Raw genomic sequence first — 26,321 nt, 5'->3', positions numbered from 1 at the left:
AAGACTGACCCTGGTTACTCATCATTGCCATTTTGTATATATGGCACACTACAAAATGTGCTAAACACTTATTCTTTTTCTAATCTACCCAAGCGTGACAAGGAATGTATCTCCCATTTATGGGACCAAAAAAATGGACAGATTAAGAAACAAGGTAACATCTAGTAAACATGACTTCCATGTAAATGGGTGTGGGAGTCTAGGCTGAAGGTGGAAAAGTTAAGTAACAGAAAAGCCTGGAGCGTAAACATTTAGAGGAAGAGAAGCTATTCAAATTCTTAACCTAGGGGCACCTGGGTGGCTCTGTCGGTTATGAGGCCTACTTCTGCTAGGCTCAGGTCGTGATCTTGCAGTACATGAGTTTGAGCCCCTCCTTGGGCTCTGTGCTGACAGCTCAGAGCCTGGAGTCTGCTTCGGATTCTGTGCCTCCTTTTCTCTCTGCCCCTCCCCTGCTCACACACAGTCTCTCTAAAAAATAAACATTTAAAAAAACGAAAAAAATAAGCCAAAAAACAAACAAATTCTTAACCTAGATGTAGGACTTTAATGTACTAATATTAGTATAATACTATACTTATTTTTATGTAATAATTATATATTATGTGTTATGGATTATGTAATGTACTAAATATTTTTTTGTTTTCAAAAACCCTGTTATTTAACATAGAAAAACATGCAAATTGGGTAGAAAACATGTTTTTACCCTTTCCTGTCCATCACATAGGAATTTTTCAAAATGGAAAATTCTACATACTACATTAAACATTAAATGATAGGAATATAATAGATTCTTCTGCATATCAATTCTCCCACCAAAAATCAACCTGCAATGCCCATTTATCATAATTATTACAAATCATTGCAATGATCCCGCAATAAGTTCTTAGTGGAATTTGTAGTTTTTGAGAAATCAAGGGTTTGTATGGGGGGTGCAGCAAACCGTTTATATTGGGATTATTTTTTAAGTGAAGTGAAATTCATATAACAAAACTTGCCATTTTCAAGTGAATAATTTGGAGGGATTTAGAAAAGCTATAATGTTGTGCAACCCCACATCTAGTTCCAAAATATCATCACTATCCCAGCAGAAAACACTGTACCCATTAAGCAGCTTTTCCCCTCCCCCAGTGCCCATAAACCACCAATCTGCTTACTGTCTTTATGGATTTACCTATTCTGAGTATTTCATATAAATGTAGTGTATAAGTACGGCCACAAAAACAAGAAATCTATATGATTATAAGAACATCAAAAATCATGAGAGATGGGGATGGGGGGATGGGAGGATAGGACAGATGTTTAAAGGTACAAACCTGCAGTGAGAGCCTTAAGAGATAGTAACTCCTAGAGATCTAATACATGATATAGTGAATATAGACAACAATGCTGTATTATAATCATCAAACTTGCTAGGAGACTACATCTTAATTGTTTCAACCACCAAAGAGAAATGATATAACATTAGAAGCAATAAATATCACTACAATGGCAATCATACTACAATATATAAATATATCAAATTAACATGTTGTACATCTTAACTTTATACAGTGTTTTATGTCAAATATACTTCAATAATAATAGTAATAAAGAATTACAAGAGATATACAACAAAATAATTGGGCCACTTTAAAAAGTTAACGTCCTGAAAGACAAACACTAAGGAACTACTGCAATTTAAAGAAGACTAAATATATGACAACTAGATGCAAAACCTAAATCAAAAAAAAAAAAATGCTATAAAGGACATTTATTGGGACAACTGGCAAAACTGAAACATGTACCATAGCTTACATAAAAGTTTTATAAAATTTTTAATTTCCTGAATTTGATAACCATATGTAAGAGACACCTGTGTTTCAAAAACACACAGTGAACTATTAAGGGGCCAAGAAGTATGATGTATGCAACCAAAGCCTTTCAAGTTACTTCAAAATAAATTTTAAAAAGACAGAAGTTGAAATGGTAGCATTGATCATGTGTTTGTGTGGCTCTTCCAGGAGAGACAGCATTATGTGTCACGATTAAAACTTTAGTACCAGAAGACTGAACTAGTATTTGCAGTATATTGGTGAGGTAGGCACATCTAAAATAATACGGAATACTTTTTACTTGAAATCAAAGAAAATCTGAAAAAAAAAAAAAAGCATTTTGTAATCAGCACTTGTTGTATAATAAGAAATGTATTTGCTTTTTGTCCCCAGTTTCTGGAACAGAGTTCCTAAAAGTCTTTGGAATTTCCTGCATGATAGGAGTATTTTCTGTTATTCATAAGCCACCCATATTGAGGTGACCCAGGGTGGACCACTACAAAGCCTCAGGGAAGAGCTGGTCACCAGAAACACCAAGCGATTAGAGAGCAGGAATTTTCAGCCCCACTCCGGAACCTCCAGAAAAGGGAAGTGGGCAGGGGCTAGAGACTCGTGAAGGAGATCTGCCAAGCTTTCAGGTTGGTGAACACACCTAGGTGCTGGGGGTTGGCACACTCAGGGAAGGCAGGGAAGCCCCACATCCTCCCCCGACTCCCATCGATACCCAGTTCTACGGATCTCTTCCATCTGTTCCTGAGTTGCATCCTTCTATAATAAACCGGTAAAGGCAAGTAAAGTATCTCTCTGAGTTCAATGTGCCATTATAAAATCATCCAGTTTGAGGAGGGGTTTATGGGAAGCCTCAGTTTATAGGTCAGAAGTATAGGTCCCAACCTGGACTTCCAATTGGCATCTGAAGTAGGGACATCTTTTACGAATGAACTCTTAACCTGTGGGATGTGACGCTATCTGCATTTGGACAGCGTCAGAATGAGGTTAAATTAAAGGACACCCAGTCAGCATCTGCTGAGAACTGGTGAATTGCTGGGTGTGGGGGGAAAAAATCCCATGTTTGGTGGTCAGAAGAATTGAGTCTGCAAGTAAGGAGAATTAGTTTTTCCTTTCAGAAGTTAAGATCAGCACTCTAATACATGAAATCTACTTTCAACTCCTGGTTAAAGTTTTGCTATCAAACACTGAATTTAGTCTGTTTAATAAAGATAATACCACCTGTCAAATCTACCTTACAGATAATTTTGATGATCAAATGAGAGAATATACCCAAAAAATATATAGATGTTATATCACTTACTTTATTAGTAAGTGATAGTAAAATAAAATATAAAAGTAATTTTAACAGTGTCTTTAAAACAGCAGGCATGAGTAAAAAACAAACAAACTTAAGGGGAAAAAATTCTGCCAAAATTAGAACCAAGGACTAAGAGACAGGTAGCCTTAATATCATCTGGGGAGGCAACAAGATAAAATGTTACGTTATGCAGATGTGATACAAGGAGAGTTAAGTAAAAAAAGGAACCAAAAGGCAGGGCTTCCAATTTTTAACCAACATGCAAAATCAAGCTGCCTGCTTAAGTGAGTTTCTGGGATACTGAGATATGCCTGTGGTTTCTCCCCTGGTGTGTCATTCACATGGCCTTGCCCTGGAACTTACTCTCTGCTGTTTACAAACTGGACTGGGACAGAAACTGCTAGGTCACTGGCTGCGGGAGACTACTCACCTTAGCCTCTTACTTGGGGTCAAAGGAAGCAATGCAAAGGAGACCGAAATTAGACAGAGGTCATGACTGGGGGCAACGAGGACAAGTTTTGTAGTCAGACCCAAGTCTGAATCTGGACTCGGCTCATGACCATTTTGCAATCAGTGGTGTCACCCAGGCATTCCCAAATGGTCTCTGAATTGGTGTTCATCTGGGACACGTTTTTCACGGGTCTGTGGCCAAATGAGAAAAAATGGGACAATGCAATATAGTCGTTCATAAAACAAAACTTATGGTCTTTGTTTTTGTGTTCTAATTACGATCTTCATACCTTTTTAGTGATAAAAAAAAATGTCCTTTCTTTTATGAAAAGACGGGCATTGCAGACTGTGGTAGTTTTTAAAAAGGTCCTTAACCTTGACAGAATTAAAAGTTGGCAGTCTATGTCTGGTCCCAACTGTCCCCCTGTGCATGCTTGCCCAAGAAGTCCCAAAGTCTGGGAACGACCACCTTACAAGTCTTACTTCTCTTATCAATGAACTAGCGGAGGGCAAACTCTATTGGGCAGAGCTGTGTGTAGTAATCAGGTATTTATAAAGTGTCAAGCAATTAGAGCTTTATCATCATCATTAAGAGCCTGACTACTTGACGTGAAGGTTTATTCAATAAAATCCATATCCAGGCAGGTCAGCAGTAGTCAAAGACAAGCTCTGGGTTCAACTACCAGATTTAAATCCAGGGTTGGCCAGTGCTAGCTCTGTGATTTTGAGTAAGTCTTGTTGCAGTCTTCTCATCACTCAAGTGGGGATGATAAACAACAGGACCTACTAAACAGTACCATTTTAAGATTTAAATTAGGTAATCCATGTAAGATGCTTATCACAGTGCCCTCCAAGTGCTTCAATGTTAGTTACCTAAGCACTACTAGTGGTAGTAAGAGACTAAGGTGGTCAGAAGGTGCCTCCTGAATGCCTGTGAGTTTCTGCATCAACATCTTCTGGTGTGAAATCCTTACTAAGAGGCTGTAAGGATGATCATGGTTAGCATTTATTTATACGACTTCAAATGAAATCTCTAGGTCAATAATGAGAATGTGGATGGCATACAGGTCCAGGCAACATCAAATGTCATCCTAAACAACATCTACAGAATCAATATAGTATTTTTATTACTTTTGAAATTTGTACGTGTTGATCAACAGAAATGATATGCAGCCATACAATCAAAACGGTGACTTTAAAATAAAAGTTAACTTTTAATAAAACAGGTTTTTAGAAAATTATATGTTAGAGTGATTTTGACATTTAGTACGAATTTTGTCCTCCCTCTAAAATTAATCCTCATTAAACTATTACAGGTTTCAACATTACTTGTTTTAAAATATTATTAAGTTTGTCAAAAAATTCACCAACGTAAATTAGAATTTTAGTTTAACTTAACATAAATTTTAATATAGTTGAGAAGAGCTTATTTTTATAGTAAATTAAATATAGTTTATGGCATTATAGAAATTAATTTACAAAAGAAATTCTCAAATGGTAAATGAGTTTTTCTTTTATGAATTTTTAACGTGTTTTCATAACAAATGTATAAAGAAAAAACATTACACATAAACACCTTCTAAGGGTGAAATCTGTACACGCTTCTTTCTCAGGAATAACTATTGAGCAAGGGTATATTTAATTCTCAAGAGAATGAAGAACTTCTACAAAAGCATAGCCCAATATTCCCTATTAACCTATGATAAAGGTTATAGCAGCATATCTGGCCGTTATGCCTAACTTCTCATTAAGTCTTTATAACTACCATAAAAGAGTCAGATACAGGTTACAAGTCAGAGTTCAAACCTAATTAAAGGTTCAATATTAGAAGCCAAGAGTTAAACTGTTTTTTTCTGTATTTCTGCAAACCATGTAACATAGTAACATGTAACTCAATTAGTTTTAGTAATTACACAGTAGATTCTATACTTATCTATATTTTGTATAACTACTAGAATTAGTATACACACACACACACACACACACACTCATACAATACAAGGGCAGCTGAGGAGGGGTAAATGTGGAAAACCATTTCTTCTCTAACTTCCAGAATGCCTGGAAACTAAAGAATAAATTTATGAGTGAAGAATAAATTTTAAAATTAAAATTCATGAGTACAACTTTGCAACTAGCTCAACAACATGAACAATGCTTAAGAAGCATACAAGGCAAGGTTAAGAGGGGGCTGGAGCTGTTATGGTAAATTGCCTGATTCTGCTTGAGTTCAAATCCAGGCTTTGCTACCTAAAACCCGGGATCTTGAGCAAGTTACTTAACCTTCTTAAGCCTGAGTTTATTCATTTGTAAAGGGGAAATAACAGTACCAACCTCAAAGTTATTTTGAAATGACTCACGTAGAGAGTAGTGTCCAGACCGTAACTGACAATCAATAGTGCTTCCATTGCTACCAATAGCAACACTAAAAGAAACAACAATGCTATTATTTTGCCAGAAGTGATTGCCACAAGCATCAGGAAGGTAAATCTGATAGGAGGTAACACTACGTTTTGTAAGGAAGCACTACTGTTAAGATTTTTATTTTGAAAAAAAAAATGTATTGTTTTGATTATGCTTCTCGTTAAAAGGCAACACGCTTTCTGGAATTAATTTCGTAAGAAAGAAAGTCAATTCCAGGATCGAAAATGTAACACCACCACACAAGCAGAAGTGGTTACCACCAGCGTCAAAGGAACACCTGCCAGTCCTGGTCTACTTATGACATTTTGCCTGACAGAACTGTTCCAATCTTAGAACTTTCTAGCTCCTAACAAACTTTCTTTAAAGCGAGGAACGAACTAACACACACACACACACACACACACACACACGAACGAGCGCGCGCGCGCGCGCGCACACACACACACACACACACACACACACACACACACACACACAGCGCCTAACTCCTGTCATTAATTCATCCCTGCAGAAAGACATTGGTAATAGGTGTCTAGCCACAAAATCGGGTGTTCAAAGGGCGCGGAAGGGAGCGATGCTCGGGTTCTGGAGGCCACAGGATCTCACTCCGGGGCGGGAAGGGGGCCACCCTGGGACCAGCGAGTCTAGAAACGGGGAAGTCGCGCCCCAAAACCGTGTCCGGGGAAGAGCCGCGGACGCTGGAACTGGGGACCGCTTCAACGTGACCACTCCCCCGCCCTCAGCCCCGACCCCAAGAACCCCTTCCCATTGCCTCGCCCCGCCCATCCGCTAAACGGGTCCATGCCGGCCGCACACACGGAAGCCGGCCGCAGGTCCGCAAACGGCTTCACTGGCCGGACAGGAGGAGGCCGGCGCCCGCTCCCCTCTAGGAACTCCCGCCCTGGCCCCGCAGTGCCAAGCCTCCCGCGACGGCGCGCCACGCGAAGCCTTACCCCAAGTCTCGCCCCGCGACAGGTGGTGCTGCCGGCGGAGAGGCCGCGGCCCTGCCGCCCACCCAGGCGATGCTCAGCTGCGGCCGAGTCCGGCCCTCCCCTTCCCGAGCTTCGCGGAGCCGGCGCTAGCTCAGGCTCGGACTGGCATGGGCGGCCAACAGCCGGCAAGGCAGCCTAAGTACGGCGGCGTAATGAGCAAGGGAGTCGGGAGGCCGGCTGGCGCGGCCTGGGGCGGAAACTGACGGGCGCGCGGACCAATGCGGAGGCAGAAAGCCGGCCCCGGAGGGCGGAGCTGTGGCTGAGGCTTCGCGGCCCGCGCGCCGGGGTTCCTTCCCCTGGGCGCTTTCCTCGGTCTGTTTCTTTGAGGTTTCTGTTTTGAGGCCGGGCGCGCACCCGTGTGCACTCGATCCCGAGGAATGCGAGAGGGGCGGTGTGGAGTAGGAGTCCGGAGATACAGGCGACGCCCGTCGTTCCACGAAAGGAATGGAGGCTGGTTTACGGCGGACCTCGCATCCCTGGGGCTGCGGGGATACTCGAGTTGATGGCTGCGCGGATACTCGAGTTGATGGCTGCGCGGATACTCGAGTTGATGGCTGCGCGTTCGCGCGAGAAGAGGCTTTGCGCAGGCGCGGGCGGGCCGGGGGATGTCGGCGGGTACCAGTCTTCCCAGTCCCCAGGAGGGAGAGAAAGGCTGGGAGTTTGGGTCCATCCTGAACAGCCCATGGAGGCAGGCAGAGGATGAAGGAGAGATTAAGGAGACTAGAGAAGCAGAAGGGGAACCCAGGAAATGCGAGGCCTCCGCACTTTAGGGGCGACTTCTGTTTCTGAGCTATTTTTGTGTCTCCTCGCTCTTTTGCAGAATTCTTTGCTGCTCTCCACGCCTGTTGTTAGCACAGTTACTGGCCCGCGAGGAATTTACCAATCCCTACCGTCACAGTCACCATAAATAGTTCAATGTTCTCTCAGAAGAGCACTGGAACCCTACATTGTCATCTTGAAAGCGGCAGGGACTGCACCTTAATACATGTTCACTCACTCACGGTTATGACATTGGAGGCTATTTCTTCACTTTTTTTCAGAAAGTCTTATAACCAAAACTTCTTGGCTGTAACTGAGTTTACTTTTGAAGTATGGTAATGATAATTTTAAAGTGAAAGTGTGAAGGGTAAAAAAAGTCAAGGAAGATGGAATAAGAAAACTGAGTGATGGAAATGTAAGGTAGAGAAAATTGAGCGGAAGTTGAGAAAAGTGAGTTATCCATTCTTAAACTTACAATTACGTGAAATCTGGAGCAGCCGGCCACTATGAGATGGAAGGGTGGGGCATGCTTGGAAACACCGTAGTTAGTTGATAAATGATAGATATGGCTGCTATAGTAACCATCTCAGTAAAAGAAGGACTATAAGTAACCATCACCTAAAAACAACCCTGCTCGCAAGGAATTGTCAAGAATATCAATCGGAATGAGAGAAACTTCAAAAATTACAAAAGTCATAAATGCTCCATTAATAGAGGTAAAATTGTTTTGTCTTTGAAAGACAGTTCGTCCTACATTAGAATAACCCATGGATGGGACTTATTTTTGTTAAATTGAGGTCATTTCATTCCTTAAATGAAATACTTGTTAATGTCAATGAGGCATACACTACTGTTTGGTGGCCCACCCCAATACATTTTTCCTCCCGAGTCCCTTTGGTGACGGGTCTGAGGCTTCTTATTCAAGACAGCGTATGGCTATTGAGTATCTGAAATGTGGCTAGTCTAAATTGAGATACACACTGAGTATGAAAACAGTACAAAAAAGAATGTAAACCATGTATGTTGATTTTTTTTAATGTTTATTTCTTCTGAGGGAGATGAGGGATAGAGAGAAAGAGAGGGTGTGAGAGAGAATCCCAAGCAGACTCTGTGCTGACAGCACATGGGCCTGGAACCCATGAACCACGAAATCATGACATGAGCTGAAACCAAGAGTCAGACGCTTAACTGACTGAGCCACCCAGGCACCCCTCTTGATTTTTTAAAATATTGATCACACGTCAAAATCTTTGGAGAATTTTGGTTAAATGAATTTATTATTAAAATTACTTTCCTCTCTTTTTACCTTTTTCGTGTGACTACTAGAAAATGTAGAATTATATATGTAGGTCCCATTTGTGGCCTGCATATATTTCCGTTGTATAGTACTAGTCCAAGAGGACCCTGTTAGAGTCACATACATGGAAGCTGCTGGGTGGGACTTCTGGAAAGCCATTTAAAAAATAAGCTCAACTGGTATATGCCTTTGGCTTTTTTGCTTCATTCCACTTCTTACCAGAAATGTTTGGAGGCGTGGCAGCCATCATTGCACCATAAGATGACAAACGAATGGATGAAGGCTTACCCTCTAAGGGTATTGGCAGGATTAAAGAACTTGGATCCCTGATAGTATTATTGAGCCACATTCCACCATGGTTCCTAGCCCCATATTTCTTACTTTGTGAAAAATAAGCCTCTGTTTGTATAAATCAACTCAATAGGGTTTTCTGTTGTTTGGAGCTAAAAATAATTACTAACAATTACCATTAACATGCACGAAAATCGTGTTCCTTGACATAGTATCTTAGTTATATACTTCTTTCTTTAGAATAGTTCATAACTCAAAAAAAATAGCTCACAACTCAAATTGAGGATATCAAATCTAAAGTAGTAGTAGGAGCAGTAGTAGTAGTAATGATAATAATAGATTTTCCACATATCTGTTTTCAGTCATATGGACTGAGTGCCCCAGATCTCACTGAAGGTAATGTATAACTTATAGGATATGTTCCTTTAATGTCTTCTCAAATCCAGAATTTTCTAAGTTCTCAAGTTGGCTCCAAGGGCTTCATCTGTTTGTATGATCCAGAAGTGCAATCCTTATGGTACAATAAATTGAGGCTATGTATAGTCCTCAATTTCAATTTTGCTGGAAGTAAGCAGATAATTTATTACTTAAATATTGCTTATTATAATACTCAAGCTAAATTTTACTTGGCGCTGTGAGCACAGAAATGACTGATTGGGTAAGTTATAAGAACTTAGCTTTTAAGGAGAAATTTTTGATGCTAGAAGTCAATAAAGTGGTTAGCTTTAATGGGGGGTTGGCTGAAAAGAGACAAGGGAACATTCTATATCTCAGTCTGGACGATGACTACATATGTGTACATATGTTAAAATTCATCACACTTGAGTGAGGTACTTATACAGTTCAATGCATGAATTTTATCTCTACCCCAACCGATACAAAATAAACCTTTTGCATTGTGCATTGCTGTTTCTTTTGGAGTAAATGCCCCCTGTTGAAGATCCAGTACCTTCATTTTAGGCTTCTTCCTTGGTAACCTCCACTGGACCTCTTAGAAAAAGTGAGGGACCATTCCTGACTGTCCAGAGTATAGCTCACTGGGCTCTGTAGAGTTGTCAAAATGACCGTGCAGACAATACAAGCCTAGAAAGAAGGTACAAGCTCTTCCAGAAAGGATGGATTACAAAGCAGGACATCTGGTAAAACAAAATGCCAAGGCCCAAATTAACAGGAAAGTAGGAGGAAGAAATAGGTCTAGGGCTTGGTCACTAAACTAAGGGAAGGGCATAGGTATGGATAAGTTTGTATAAGTCTTGCACTGTTGTGAGCTGAAGCTGCTATTTCAGTTTGTCTTCAGGTTGGCTAGTCCACTTGTGAAGTAGGAGGAGCCTTAAAGGGGCAGGCTTCCAGGGCACACTTGGCCAGGCGACTTCCCTAAAAACCCTTCAATAGGCAGCTTAAAGTGAAAGGTATGCCAGTTATCTCAAGATGGGCACACTCTTGCCCATCTTCCTAAAAATTAAAGGAAGATGCTTAGAGAAACTTCTGTACCAGTTGCCATGAAAATAGAGTAGCTTTATTTCATCTAAGCACCAAGTGTGTTTCCTTAAGGAAAATCCATATTATTGAGTTTTCAGAGAATTATGGACGGTTATTCTCCTTATAATGAGAATATATGTAGTAGGGTCATTGGTTTTAGGTTGGCACATCATCTATAGCAAAAGTAGATAGATTGTGCTAATCACGTGTTTAGATTTACACAACTCCATCTGCCTTAGAATAGAAAACATTAATAATGAATGCTGACTGCACCACTGGGAATTATCCTTCAATAAATTAGGGTCATTAAAAATGCAAACTCTTTAAAAATAAAAGAGAAAGTAAACTGTATATCTAAAGGCATTTGTGTCCAGTCAGCCTGGTTTGGAAGTGAGACATAAAAGCATTTGATGTTAAAAAGAAAGAAAGAAGAAAAAGAAAGAAAGAAAGAAAGAAAGAAAGAAAGAAAGAAAGAAAGAAAGAAAGAAAGAAAGGCATTTGGTGTAGGTGCTATCATTTAAAAAAAATGTGTTTTTTTTTTTAATGTTTATTGATTCCTGAGAGAGAGAGAGAGAGAGAGAGAGCGAGAGCATGAGCAGGGGAGGGGCAAAGAGAGAGGGAGACACAGAATCCAAAGCAGGCTCCAGGCTCTGAGCTGTCAGCACACAGCTGGATGCAGGGCTCGAAACCATGAACCATGAGATATAACCTGAGCTGAAGTTGAAGGCTTAACTGACTGAGCTACCCAAGGGCCCCCAAAACAATGTGTTTTAAAGTACAATGAAGTGCCAGGGCACCTGGGTGGCTCATTCTGTTGGACGTCCTACAGATGAGGTCATGATCTTGCAGTTCACAGCTTGTGAGTTCCAGCCCCTCCAGCCCCGCATTGGCGCCCACTTCAGATCTTCTGCTGTCTCCCTCTTTGCCCCTTCCCTGCACATGCTCTCTCTCTCTCTCAAAAATAAACATTAAATGTTTTTTAAATAAAATACAATGAAGTGCCAATGATGGTAATTGCCACTTAAAAAAGTACTAACCATTTTTTATATAATTAAAATAATGTAACTTTTCAGCATATCTAAAAGACTAAACTACTACTGTAACTAAGCAGTAATTAATACCATAATAAGCCATACCTTCATTACCAAAATATTCTTAAGGAGAGTTCTAGAAACTTTTGTGAAGCACAAAGAAGGTAATATCATAGGCTTATTAACAATAGAAAAACCTCTACTCCTTAAAGAAAAATAACACTTTGGTGTTTGTGGATAATATTTTACCTCTTGATTTTTATCTAGAACTTAGGTAACCTGAAGAGAGTAAAGTTAAATTTGCTAGCATCACGTCATTGTGGCACAACCTTCTTTCTTTCTCTTTCTTTCTTTATTTCTTTCTTTCTTCCTTCCGTCAGCACAGAGCCTGACACGGGACTCAAACTCATGAACCACAAGATCATGACCTGAACTGAAGTCAGACACTTAACCGACTGAGCCACCCAGGTGCCCCAATATCTTCCTTCTTTTATGAAGGTGATTCAGTCTTACTAATGCCACCTCTAAAATTTTCCTGGTTGTTTGGTGTTATTCATTCTAAATCCTAGTCTCTCTTCATGATTATCTAATAAGCCCTTAAGAGAGGACTGGAGGAGCGGCTAGATTGGCATCGAAAGATTGTTAGAAAAATGAAATCTATATCCCCACCCCAGACCTACTGCATCAGAATCCAACATGGTCATGCACATTAGCATTTGGGAAGCATGGAGGACCCCTGAAGTTCTAGATTCTGTGAACTCATGCTGCTGTGAATGAATTTTTATATCTAGATATGGGATAATGAGAAACCCATGACACTTTCTTTACCTTCAAGAAGTTGCTGTGCCAAGGCAAAAGAAGTTCTTTCCTTCCCACAATGAGAATATGTTATGCTTAAACCACAAGCAGTACGATTTTATTGTTCATTCATCAGATGTGTAGTTATGATCTAGGCACCAGGTAGAACGTTTGCACCAAATAGAATGTATGCAAAGTCTCTGGCTGATGTCAGGGAAAAAAATCCCAGAAATGTTTGCCTTTATTATTCAAAAAATGTTCCTGGTATCTTGAGCATAACTTTACATGCAGTCCTTAATAGACCCCACATGCTTCATGGTTCTTAGACTACATGGGATGAAAAGGTACCTCTGAGATTCTATCTCTTGGAGGCATTACAGGGACACTTTTCTATAAAGTTTTCAAGATTTCTGTGGCCAAAAGAGTAGCTATAATACATAACAGTAATTTAAGAAAAAACATGAATTAATAGCTTGGGCTTAAGTTATTTTACTCCTAATCCTAGTCAATGTATTTTACTACTAAGCAATAAATGGTGGGTTCTTTGGCACAAGGGATATCAGAATCCTAAAAACAGCTTTGATGTTGTTAAATTGAATATGTCATATCTGTTAGATCAATAAGATGTGGTCTAACCATAAAAGAAATCTCCTAGGCGTGCCTTTCCTTCCATTACTGTTTGCTTTAGACTTGTTAGCATTCTGAAATGTTTCTCAAAAGTGAGTCACCCTCCACACCAAGCTGCACTCCTGGGCTTGGAATTCTTCCAGATATCCTTACCATGGTCACTGTCTATCTCATGAATGTCTGGGGAACCCAACACCTCCCCGGAGGTTTGACTCAATACCGATGGTTCATATTAGAATTTGATCATCTTGGGGTCTGCACCAATTTCAGCAATTAATTGGAGCATTCTGGGTTTTTTTTTAATTAATTAGTTTATTTATTTTGAGAGAGAGCGACAGAGAGAGTGTGTGTGCGCGTAAGCAGGAGAGGGGCAGAAAGAGAGGGAGAGAGAGAGAATCCCAAGCAGGATCCACGTTGGCCCAGGGCCCGACTCAGGGCTAGATTATATGAACTGTGAGATCGTGACCTGAGCTGAAATCAAGAGTCAGACATTTAACCAACTGAGCCACCCAGGCGCCCTAGAGCATTCTGTTTTAATAGGCATCCAAAGTGAAGTAGAATGTCTTTCCTTCATTATACTTGAACCAAAATTATATCGCACAGAAGAATATAGAATAAGAGGTTAGTCCAGATGACACAACCTTCCAAAAATTATACCTGGATTTTTTTAGAAATATTTATTTCTTTTTTAAAAAACATTTATTTTGAGAGAGAGCGAGCAAGGGAGGGGCAGAGAGGGAGAGAGAGAATCCCAAGCAGGTTCCGTGCTATCAGTGCAGAGCCTGAATTGGGGCTCAACGTCACCATGAGATCATGACCTGAGCCAGAATCAAGAGTCAGATACTTAACTGACTGAGTCACCTAAGTACCCCTCAAAATACTTTTTATCCCCAAATTTCTGGTATAATAATACATATGCTACTTTATAATACATTAAATAAAAATCTAATGGTGGGTCTAATAACTAGTAATGATGAATATAAATGATATTTCAAAGTATCTGCAACAGCTGTAAGGTGATATGAGAAATCTGTGGTTTCTGTTAATCGTGGCAGTTTGTCGTCTTCATCCACAAACAAAATGCTAAATTCCAATGAAGAGATAGCGAAGATAAGTATACTTTTCTCAATCCAAGTTCACCTACCACCTGTGGCTAAGAACCCTGTGTACTGGGCTGTTTTGATCTCAGTTTAGCTAAGAACTTCCTTCTATCAGTCAGCAATTTATGAGTTTAACTTCTGATACCGGGAAACAGTTTCCTGTAGCAGTTTCTTTTGTCAGATCTCCAGTTTCAAGGATATGTGGAGACATTCCCTGTCAACAGGTCTTTTGTGACTTTCAGTAAATTCTACTCCCTTTCAATTTATTGAGTGTTCCTTGGGACAGTGTTACCCGGGCCTTCCTGTGGCCTGGTGAAACAAATGTGGGTTTGCCTGGTCAGCATTGCAGAGGGTGCCTTCAAGTTGAAAACTGGCCACATTTCCAGTTGGATTTCACCGCATCCAGTTTGGATTTCAGCATCCAAAGTTGATGACTTAGAAAACTTCCCTTATCATCTACTATCCCTTGTTAAGAGGAATTTGTTCACGTCTTTCCTTGTGCTAGAGGCACACATTGTGAGACACATTAAGGAAGTAATTTTATTACTGACATTCTTACTCTTGGAGTAATTGCTCTAGAATATATTTTTGAAAGCCTACCGTGATGACTTTTTTAAATGCATTTTACAATTTTTTTTCTTGGTAGAAGAATGTATCCGAGTTCCTTTTGTGAAGAAAAATGACTTGTTCATTTTTTTAAACAAAAATACAAGAGAACAACTCTGCACCTTTATTAATTTATTTTTCAGTTAGTTTAAATCCTTGAGGTGTACAGCATCACACGGATTCTGTGGCCAGTGGCTTTAGCAGGAAGGTTGCTTCAGAACTGGGCTGGGACCATCCCACTGTTTCCATGAGCACTAGCTACTTTTCTCCAGATTACTCTGGTTTTATTCAGTTCGCCACCAGGAGTCACTGTGCTGTTCTTTGCTTTGTACATGCAAGCCCATCTCTTGCCTAGATAGAATCCAGTGTCATTTAGAACATAAACACCTTCAATTTTAAGAAGAGCTGTGTGCTCCCTCTGGTTCCAGAGACTCCAACTTATAGCCAGCAAAAACGGCTTTGGACCACAGCCTTCCAGACATATTTGTCATTTCAGGAGTCCTGCTACCCGCACACCTCCACAGGTTCCAAGATGGCGGAGAGAGCGACGTGTCGTATTTTTATATTTCACTCACATTTTCTGAAGAAGATATGAAAAGCAACTGTCATCCTTACGTTAAGTGTGGAAAAGGAATAGAATTTTATTTCATGCCAGCTGTGAAAATAACATTCAAAAAACATGCCAACAATGAGAAAAGGGAAATCAAACTGTTCAGTCATGAATTCAGCCCAGTGTGTACTTATTAGGGAGGAAAGGAGAAGTGAGAAGAAAATGTGAGAAGGAACGTTCTGGAGCTCATTTTACACTGTCCAAATGGGAGAGCTTGACTTGCCTCCAAGGTGGTAAGCCCTTTAACAAACAGCCTGCAGCTCTGCTCTCTCCTGTGAAACCAGTCCCTTCCGTATAGCCTATAGTCTGGCTTCCTTCTCCATAACTTTATTAAAACTGTGCAAAACATCCTCTTTTTTTTCTTCGGTGAAATTCAAACTTTTTTTTTTTTTTTTTAGTCCTCAACTTCCTTATTGTTTCGGCAAAATTTGACCCAACTGGCCTTCCCTTCCTTCTTGAAACACTTCCTTTGGCTTCTTGGGCATAATACTCTGGATCGTTGGCCTCACCTTTGCTGTCTCTTCTTCCTGCTGCCACGTTATGAAGGGTGATCCCTGAGGTTCAAAGCTAAACCAATCCACTGTGATGGTATCTGTGTCCTCTGCTGTGAATTTTCACCTTTGATCCTACCCTTTCTTCCCCGAGCTTCCATTCACTCCGGAAACACTTTTAGAGGGCCTACTTGCTTTCTTTTTTTTTTTTTTTCAACTTTTTTTTTGGGGGGGGGACAGAGAGAGACAGAGCATGAACAGGGGAGGGGCAGAGAGAGAGGGAGACACAGAATCGGAAACAGGCTCCAGGCTCTGAGCCATCAGCCCAGAGCCCGACGCGGGGCTCGAACTCACGGACCGCGAGATCGTGACCTGGCTGAAGTCGGGCACTTAACCGACTGCGCCACCCAGGCGCCCCTTGAGGGCCTACTTGCTTTCAAATGAACACTTGATTAATTAATTGTCTCTACCCTGAGGGAGTGTTCAGGAGGCCGAGTGGGTAACAGGTGAAAGACTGAAGAATGAAGAGAGGTGGGAGCAGACACCTGTACAGATACTTATGTCAGTGCAATAATAGAAATGCGTATTACAGTGTATAACGGGGTTGCGGAGAAGAGACACCTACCCCATCTGGGACTGGGGTGAGGGAACTTACTCATTTTAATTCAACAAACATTCACATTCATTAAATCAACAAATAGTAGCAAGGGCCTACAAATAAAGCCAGGTACTAAGACCGTAAGAATGAGCAAGGCAAGCCTGGTCCTTGTCTTCATGGAGCCTACAGTCTTACCAAGTGGGAGAAAGAGACATTAAATGGGTCATGCAATTTTACAATTGCGACAGGTGCTACTAAGAGGTAAGCGCAAAACGCCAGAGAGCGTTTAATAGAGAGATCTGGTAAACTGAGAAATTGACGAGGGCTTTCCTGAGCTGACACTTAAGCTAGACTTCAATGAGGCCTGAAGCTGAGTAGAAAATAGGCAAAGTGAGGAAAGAGTAGTCAGGTATATGATGACTCAGAGGAAGGAGAATTTGCCAAAGGGCTGATTGAATTTGCCAAAGGGCTTTGCCAAAGGGCTAAGGTGATGCGCTGAGAGGGGTAGGTACGCGGTGATTTGCAGGGCCTTGCAGTTAAATAGTTTAGTCTTTATCTTAAAAAAAAAAAAAAAAAAAAAAAAAGGCCAATAATCCAACAGTTTTTAAATTGGTAGCTGACAAGATCAAATTTCCATTCAGAAAAGGTCAGTTTGGCTACAGAGGGATAATAGACTGGAGAGGGGGCAGGAGCCAATGAGGAGAGAATCTATAGCCACGTCCTAGATGGAAGTTAGGGATGGCTTGGTCTCGGGGGCCACAATAGAGATGGGGAGAAGCAGACGTATTTGAGAAATGTGTAGGAGGCAGAAACTATGGGGCCTGGTGATTGGACGTCGGTGGTGAGGGAAAGGTATAGATAGAAACTTCACAGGAGGAGCTGCTTTTACAAGAAGGTAGAGGGACAATGGCCCAGAAGTGCTGGGATGTTGGGGGCCTAAGTGGCATGTGGCCAGGAAGCAGGACCGGGCCATTAAGGAGTCTAGTGGTAGCTGTGGCTATGACCCTGGTGCTGCCTGGAGATACCACTCTGCATGCCTCACAGCTTGCCATATCTTGTGACTTAAGTATTTTTTATCTCCATGTTGGGGAGGATTATCAGGGCAGGAGGGGTGCATCTGACCTGGGTTTGAAACGATGAGTAGGGTTAGCTCAGATGTGTGGAGGAGGAAAGCTTTTCCAGGCAGAGGGAACAGAATGGGAGAAATAGCATAGCGCAGGCAATTCAGAATTGCTAGAGTGGGCGACAGGGTGGAGGGGGGCAAGAGATGATGCTGGAGAGAAGGCAGGGCCAGACCAGGGAAGGACTAGAGTGAGTTAGCAAACAGTTTTATTTAATAGAGGGAGAGACGTGGCCATTTTGGGCTTTTGAGGCCATCGCTTAGGCAGCTGTGTGTATGTCAGCCAAGCAAGAAGAAAACCCAGCTGAACACTGAGGAGGTTGTGGAGTGGACGGGTGGACTGAGTGAAGGCCTGAGCTGGGACAGTGGTACAGATGGAGCAGAGGGCAGGGGGGCTAAGGAGCCAGCCAACTGAGAGGGACCTCCCCCCCCCCCAGGCTTCTGGAGAAGCTCACTGGCATAGGTGGGGCCACCAGCTGAGACAGAGAACAGAGGAGTAGAAGCAGACCGAGGAGGAAAGACAATAAGTCCAGTTTTTAGCCTGTTTAATTCAAAAGCCACAAGGGTGGAGATTTCTGGAAGGCCACTGAAGAAGCAATGCATCTGAAGTTCAGTACAGTATAGAGGTGAGCATCGGATGGGTGGGTCTGGATGTCCCTACACGCAAGTAGCCATGGCAACTGGGAGAGCTTACACCTAGAAAGCTTAGGCCACTTAGGAAGTATACTTAGTGAGTACAATGGACCCAGGTTGGAGCCCCGGGCTGGTCATTTGTGCACCATCTCTCAGCTCCCCGTTCACCCTTCTACTGTGCTTCCAGGCTACGGCCAGCCTTCCTTGCCAGATGAATTCCCACTGACTTCTGCCTGTAGAGCCACTAAAGGGAAACAGGAAGGCATGAAGAAGCAGAATGGACTTTCTTCCTGCTTCTAATCGTTATCGCAGTCACCCAAGTCACAAAAGTCACAGAGGACGGCCACAGTGCCAGTTTCAGCCTTCTTCATTCACTCCCAGCCCCGGCCGAGGTGCCTCACTCAGAGCTACTAGCATCAGTCAGCAGAGCAGCACAGACAAGGGTCTGAGTACCACGCCACAGAGCAGGGGTATCTGAGAACTTCTGGTCCCCAGCCTTGGTGGTGAAGGACAACCTCACCTCTTCCTTTGTTCCTCAGCCATTTGGTGCAAGTGGGAATTACTGATCCCTCTGTTACTGACTTGGGCGGAATGTTGGGCCCCACCTTTCCCCTTCTTACTCTTTCAGCTTTCCAGTGTTTGTGGAACCAACAATCTGTATCGAACACTCTGTCTTTGAAAGGTGGTTTTTGTTATTCTAAATGGATACAGGGAGACCCTGAAAGGGTCTCAAAGGAGATGGGGAAGGAAGGAGAAGGAAGGCCACAAAAAGAATGGAGAGTGAGAGTGAGGACAGTGTCTCATGGAAACAGTGTAGCAGAGAGCTTCAGGAAGGAAGAAATGATAAACTTTAAAAAATGGAGGAGATGATATGATCCAGCAATACTGCTTCTGTGCAGGTATGTGAAAGAGACGAAAACAGGGTCCCAAAGAGGTATTTGTACACCTATGTCCATAGCACACAATTAGTCAAAGGTGGAAGCAACCCAGATGTCCATTAACATATGAATGGATAAACAAAATGTGGTCTGTCCATACAGTGGAATACAATTCAGTTTAGCAAGGAAGGAAATTCGGACACATGCGACAGCATGGATGAACCTTGAGGACATTAAGCTCAGTGAAATAAGCTAGTCACAAAAAGACAAGAGGCATCTAGAGTAGTCAAACTCATGGAAAGTGGAAGGTGTCTTCTAGGGACGGAGGAGAATGTAGACTTGTTCAGTGGGTACAGAGGTTCAATTTTGTAAGATGGTTACCTAACAATGTGAATATACTTAACACTCTTGAACTTACCCTTAAAAATGGTTACGACAGGGGCACCTGGGTGGCTTAGTTGAGCAGAGAGATCCAGGAAGATTAAAATTATATGTACCAATTAGGAGGGCATTTAAGCTCTATAGGAATGTAGTTTTATTAGCTAGTTGGATGTGGAAGTCAGAATCCAGTGGGTTGAGGAGCAAGTGCGAGGTAAGGATGTAGAGACTGACTCCTCTGAGAAGTTTGGACAAGCAGGGGAAGAGAAGTTGGACAAAGGCTAAGACGATGGTGAGGTCAAGGAGGTCAAGGAGGAGAGGGGGAGGAGGTTTAGAAGCTGAAAGGGGCCAGCAGAGTTAGAGAAGTGACATATGGTGCTGTGAAGAAGCAGAGTCCTGAGGGAGCAGCAGAGGCTGGGACCTGGCCTTGGGCAGAAGGGATGGCTGATTTTCTGTTGTGGGAGGACAAGCAGGGAGGAGGGGTACGTACTAATAGATTTACAGATAGCAGGGCGATGGGGAGAGCATGCATGGTGATCTGGGGATTTTCTCTATGAGGTAGGAGGCAACAGAGAGGGGCCCTAGGCAGGGAAAGGATTGAGCGGGGTACTGAGGGCCCAGTTGACATTGGAGATCACAGTATTCTCTGCAAGACCGAGAAATTGTTTTCTGGCAATTAGGTCAGCATGAAGGTGGATTACAACATTAAGCTAAGCTTGGGGTGTTGTCAGAGAGATGCTACAGAGGGATGGGGTGCAAGGGAATCAAAGGTGCTGGTAAGAGCAGGATCTAGAGGATCGGCCATGGAGTCTAGGGTCATTTGGGGAGATGGAGAAACCTGGAGGAAGTAATAAAAGGTTGGAAGAAAAGAAACAGATCAAGAGGCCGATGTTTCCAAAAAGTCAAAGGCATTTGTAATGGGAGTAAGAGAACTGGAAACCTGGGGAACTGGGGAGTCACAGGCAGAAAGTGAGATGTGGAGTGGAGCATTTGTCAGAGACGGTAGGATCAGCGCGATCCAGGAGGAGAAATGCACTGAAGGTCACAGGCCCGTGGAGGGACTGTGTTTATGAGTTAGGATGGAAGGCAAGACTGAGCCAGGTCAGTACAGAACATCTCCAACTGGATGGATGTCTCACTATGACTCCTATTTGTGGGTCCAAAAATCAAACCCTCTGTGAGCCACTCCTTTCAACTGCAAATGCCACATCTCTAGTGCTGGCTTCAGCAGCACACATACTAAAATTGAAATGATACAGAGATTAGCACGGCCCCTGTGCAAATGTGACACACAGATGTAAATGCCACGTCTCTAGATCCATAATGTCATGAAGAAAACATGGGACTGGGAGTTAGGACAGCTGGATTCAAATTCCACACTAGCACCTGTTAGCCAGAGACCACAGGTGGTTCTCTCAATGACTCTTATAAAACGTACCTCTGCATGGTTGTTCTAAAGTCCATATTAAATGGGCGTGTCAAAGCACCCAAGTATACAATTAGAAATCTAATAAATGCTCAATAGATAACAGTGGAATCTGAATATGATTTCTTCCTTCATCCCCCATATTGAATGTATCACCAAGACCCTTCCCTGGCCCTTATGAATTGCTGCCCCTGCTAACTGGTCACATTTTTGTCTCCCTCCTCTTCCCAGTGCTCATCATTCTTACCAATGGCCGCCTGACTTCTCTTTCAAAAACAGCATTGTTATATCATGTCCCTGTGTCAGGGTAGTGGAAAGAAGCAATGATCTTCAGGAACGCCTGGGTGACTCAGGCAGTTGAGTGTCTGACTCTTGATTTCGGTTCAGGTCATGACCTCACGCTGCGCTGACAGCTCTGAGCCTCCTTGGGATTCTCCCTCTCCCTCTGTGCTCACGCACATGCTCTCTTGCTCCTACCCTCTCAAAAATAAAATAGAACTTAAAAAATAAAGAGTCTAACAAGCATTTAATTCGCTCATTTTAGGTTCTTGATCTGCTGGAATCTGGGGAGGTGCAGTGTGAACCTGCTCTGTCCCTGTATCTCATACAACTCTCAGGGTACTACGAGGCTCAGATGACAAAAGGGAGGTTCTATAAAATCCAAAGTCCAATATTCTCTGTTCTTTCTCCTTCCTCTTCTCCCTCTCCTGTGTCAAGGTGGGATTTCACAGCCTGACTCCCCAGACTCTCCATGAGTTGGCCTTATTTTATTCCTTCCCTATTCTACTCCCAACTTGGATGTTAATTTTTATTTTCAGATGTGTTAGTTTTTCCCTTCCCATTTGGGCTTCAGGCTCTTTTTTACTTCCTAGGGATGCAACAAAGGCACTTGCTCAGAAGGTCTACTCATTGAGTGAATGAATTTCTCCAAATCACAGCTTTAGAGCTAGAAAGGGCCTTATGGTTCCCTAAGTTTGATGTGCTTATCACTATCCGGAGGTGGCAATGAGGCTTAAACAGATGAGTGGATGATTCCCTTGAGGATGCACAGTGGGCAGGACCAGCTAAAACCCAGCCATCCTGGCTGCTGGGCCAGAACTCACCCTTCTGCCTACCATACTAACAGGCTGGCCATCTGTCCACAAGATGGCTTTCTTTGGCATTGCGTGTGCGATGCTAGTCAAATTTCATTGTGTATTAATCAGCACCTTCATGGATGACTCACCAACTGCTCAGAGAACCATACCCCAGGGACTCAATACAAACATTTCCCTAAACCTTGCAATGTTCTAAATCTAATCTCTGCCCTCATTTGCTAGGGACCTTGAATACATTCCTCACCCACCCAGTTTCCTTTCCTCCCCTGACTCACAAGGAATACAAAAGAGTCGGTTCTTATGTACAGTGTTGAGTAGGCATTACACAGTTTTCTGGAATAGAACTCACTTGGATTCGTAACTAAAGTTCATCCCCATATGGATTAACCTCTGGACTGAGAGCATGATTGCGTAAGAAATGATTCACATAATTTCCTGGCAGAACGTATATAAATTCAAAAAGGTTGCAAGTTGAAGTTGAAGCTATCTACCTGTAAAAAGTTGTTGACTAACATCACCACTAGCACATCAATGGATTTAACAAATATTTTATTAAGTAAGTTTATGTAAGGGAATGTGTGAGGCACTGAAAAGGGTATAAAAATCAACGGCACTTTTCTTGACCTTATAGAGTTTTATTGCGTTTGAAAGAGGAGACGGAATGTGTGCACCAGTTACTAAGTGAGAGGTAAAAAGTGCCCGGGGACACGTGTATGGAAGTGTGGTGGACCCAGAGTCCAGGGAAGCATTTCAGGCAGGGAAAAGTTAGGAAGGTAGCAGGTGTAGCAGGTATCATTTCATCTGATCCTTGAAAGATAGCTGGAGGAGTTTTTTTTTTTTCCTTGTTTCTTTTCATAGACTTTATTTTTTTAAGAGCAGAGTTAGGCTCACGGCAAAATTGAAAGGAAGGTACAAGGAGTTCCTATATATGCCTATCCCTTCACACGCACAGCTTGCCCCATTATCAACATTGCACCCCAGTGTGGTGCATTTGTTACAGTCAATGAATCTGCGTGTACATCGACACATCACAATCACCCGAAGTCCATAGTTTGCATTAGGGTTCATGCTTCGTGTGCGTATTCTGTGGACTAGGAAACATGTGTAACATGTATCCATCATTATAGTACCACACAGAGTAATTTTGCTGCCCTAAAAATCCTCCGTGCTCTGCCCATTCATCCCTCTCCTTCCCCGGCCACCTCGGCAACCACTGATCTTTTTTTTTTTTTTTTTTTTCTTTTTTTTTTTTCTTTTTTTCAACGTTTTTTTTTTTTTTTATTTATTTTTGGGACAGAGAGAGACAGAGCATGAACGGGGGAGGGGCAGAGAGAGAGGGAGACACAGAATCGGAAACAGGCTCCAGGCTCTGAGCCATCAGCCCAGAGCCCGACGCGGGGCTCGAACCCACGGACCGCGAGATCGTGACCTGGCTGAAGTCGGACGCTTAACCGACTGCGCCACCCAGGCGCCCCAACCACTGATCTTTTGATGGTTTCCAAAGTTTTGCCTTTTTGAGGATGCCGTATAATTGGAATCATACAGGGTGTAGTCTTTTCAGATTGGCTTCTTTCACTTAGTAACATGCATTTGAGTTTCTTCCATGCTATTCATGGCTTGATAGCTTGTTTATTTTTAGTGCTGGATAATATTCCATTGTCTGGATGCACCAGTTTATTTACCCAGTCACCCACCGAAGAACGTCTTAGTTGCTTCCAAGTTTGGGCGATTATAAATAAAACTGCTATAAGCATCTGTGTGCAGATTTTTGTGTGGATGACTGCCAGGATCTTAACAGGTAGACATGCATTGCAGACAGAGGTGAGTTTGAAGTCTTAGAGCCTGTTGCACTGGCAGGAATTTAGAGTCTGAGAATGTAAGACCAGACTGGCAGGTTGGGGAGCAAACGTGGAAGTCTTGAATACCATGCTAAGTAATTTTGTCTTTGTTCTGTGAGCAATAGAGAGTTATTAAAAATGTTGAGGGTAGGGGAGTAAGAGGGAACAGTAGTGACATGATCAAAATGTGCTTTACAAGTATCATTTATTTATTTTTTATTTTTTATTTTTTGATGTCTGATCTTATTTATTTGTTCCTCTTACAACCCTCTCATTTTTGACTGGACTCAGACTTTGAGGTAGAAGCTCTCAGAGAAGACAGCCTCCATCTCTTGGCAATCTGTCCCTGGCGCTATTCTTTGGCCTCCTTCATTCTTTTTTTTTTTTTTTTAATTTTTTTTTCAACGTTTATTTATTTTTGGGACAGAGAGAGACAGAGCATGAACGGGCGTGGGGCAGAGAGAGAGGGAGACACAGAATCGGAAACAGGCTCCAGGCTCTGAGCCATCAGCCCAGAGCCCGACGCGGGGCTCGAACCCACGGACCGCGAGATCGTGACCTGGCTGAAGTCGGACGCTTAACCGACTGCGCCACCCAGGCGCCCCTGGCCTCCTTCATTCTTTTGGCCAAAAGCTTAGCATCTTCTGCAGCCTCTTCCTTTTCTTCATGTGCTGTTTCTTCAAAGCAATGCGCCGACGAAGTGTGTGTTGGAGGACACGTGGAGTAACGAGATGCTGAATCTTGGGTGCTTTGGTTCGAGGTTTCTTACCTTCTTTGTTTAGGGGCTTTCCCACAACATACTGGTGGACATCATCTTCCTCCGAGAGACTGAAAAGCTTGCGGATTCTGCTAGCTCTTTGGAGCCCCAGGCAACGAGGCACAGTAGTATCAGTGAGTCCGAGAATATCCTTCTCCCCTTTTTTCACGATGACCAAGTTGAGAACACTGAGACTGGCATCCACAATGCAACCTCGAACAGATTTGCACTTTATTTCTCCAGTCCTCCGTGGTCGGTAGCAGGAATGCCCCTTACTCCGCAGTAAGCGGACACGGCCATGGGTCAAGACACCGCTTCATGGGGAAGACTTGTTTGTCATTGCCACCACTGATGTGGACCCCGTAACCCTTCCATTCTTCCCCTGAAGCATCAGCAGCAACTTCTGTGGCCATTCGCTTCTCATAATGGCATGAAGTTTGCATTCATCGTCCACTGCAATGAGTTTCTGGCAGCCAGTAGCTGGGAAAGAGATGTTCAGCTTCATCGTGAGGCTGCCTACTGCCTCCGAGGCACCACGAAAAGGAGCTAGAGGTAAGTATCATTTAGAGTGATATCAGAAACCGGGTGACCAGTTAAGAGGGTAGAGCAATAGCCTAGACTAATTAAACTATTAAGAGGGCCTAACCCAGGACAATGAGCTGGGAATGGAAAGGAAAGGGTAGAGGATAGAGTCTTGCAATTCTGAGAGGAAGAGGGAGGAGTTATTATAAAGTTTTAAGACTAGTTGGTTTAAAAAAAAAAAAAGATGTTAAGAAAAAGGAAAGTTATCTTTTTTTTTTTTTTTTTTTTGTCAAGCAGAGTCCCGGAAACAAGAGAGTCTGAGAAATACAAACCACCAGCTTGATGGAGAGCAGCTTAGCTGTTCTGTGAGCATTGCATGCTCCTGAGCTGAAGGCCAGGCCAGAAGGGAGGGAAGAGGTAAGGTGTGGGGAGCTCTGCCTTTGGAAACAGAGGCTGGAAGCCCCTTCAGTCTATGACCTTTTGAATTCTATAAACTATACGTTGTTTATTTATAGTGAACTAATGTTTCCTGTGCCATGGGAGTCACTATAAAACCCTTCCTCGGGGGGTGCCTGGTGGCTTAGTTGGTTAAGCGACCCGACTTCAGCTCAGGTCACGATCTCACAGTTTGTGGGTTCAAGCCCCACATCAGGCTCTGTGTTGACAGCTTGGAGCCTGGAGCCTGCTTCGGATTCTGCGTCTCCCTTTCTCTCTACCCCTCCCCTGCTACATTCTGTCTCTCTCTCAAAAGAAAAAAAAAGAACCAGAAACGTTAAAAAAAATTAAAAACAAAAACCAAAAAACCCTACCTAGGAAAACGGATTCAGTTTTCTTTGAACCCTGGGATGAAGAGGGGACACGTGGCTTCATCTCTGGAGTTTGCAGCGATGGAAGGAGATTCCAGCATCGGAGTTGGCTCAGAAAAGAAAGAGCCTTGGGGGCTGGGTAGTAGAAAGGTCTGTGAGGCTTCCTGACCTGGGAGGTAGGTATGTTTAGCAAGCA

At 42.7% G+C, this 26,321-nt stretch overlaps 1 protein-coding gene, 1 long non-coding RNA gene and 3 pseudogenes across 2 annotated transcripts in view; 2 read left to right on the top strand and 3 right to left on the bottom strand.

Moving 5' to 3' along the window:
- ME2 (malic enzyme 2) overlaps positions 1–7,128 on the bottom strand; it is a 52,593-nt gene extending 45,465 nt beyond the window's left edge. Inside the window, exon 1 of the mRNA XM_025931217.2 lies at positions 6,945–7,128. The gene's annotated coding sequence lies outside the window, so the exon portion shown is untranslated. The remainder of the gene's footprint in view (positions 1–6,944) is intronic.
- Positions 7,129–15,072: 7,944 nt separating this feature from the next.
- LOC112868353 (large ribosomal subunit protein eL33 pseudogene) lies at positions 15,073–15,518 on the bottom strand (annotated as a pseudogene).
- Positions 15,519–20,894: 5,376 nt separating this feature from the next.
- LOC112868481 (U6 spliceosomal RNA) lies at positions 20,895–20,993 on the top strand (annotated as a pseudogene).
- A 3,269-nt stretch (positions 20,994–24,262) lies between these two features.
- On the bottom strand, positions 24,263–25,302 carry LOC112868279 (small ribosomal subunit protein eS6-like; annotated as a pseudogene).
- LOC147575624 (uncharacterized) lies at positions 24,821–25,859 on the top strand. Its single transcript, XR_015242750.1, has 3 exons — positions 24,821–24,931; positions 25,186–25,349; positions 25,617–25,859. It is a non-coding gene; the product is annotated as an uncharacterized LOC147575624 (long non-coding RNA).
- The last annotated feature ends 462 nt before the right edge of the window (positions 25,860–26,321 follow it).

The sequence above is a fragment of the Puma concolor genome, chromosome D3 (assembly GCF_028749965.1).
Source record: "Puma concolor isolate L17-30 chromosome D3, mPumCon1.1.hap2, whole genome shotgun sequence".
Classification (NCBI taxonomy): Eukaryota; Metazoa; Chordata; class Mammalia; order Carnivora; family Felidae; genus Puma; species Puma concolor.
The sequence above is the reverse complement of the archived record's forward strand: the minus strand, read 5'-3'. Positions and strand labels throughout refer to the sequence as shown.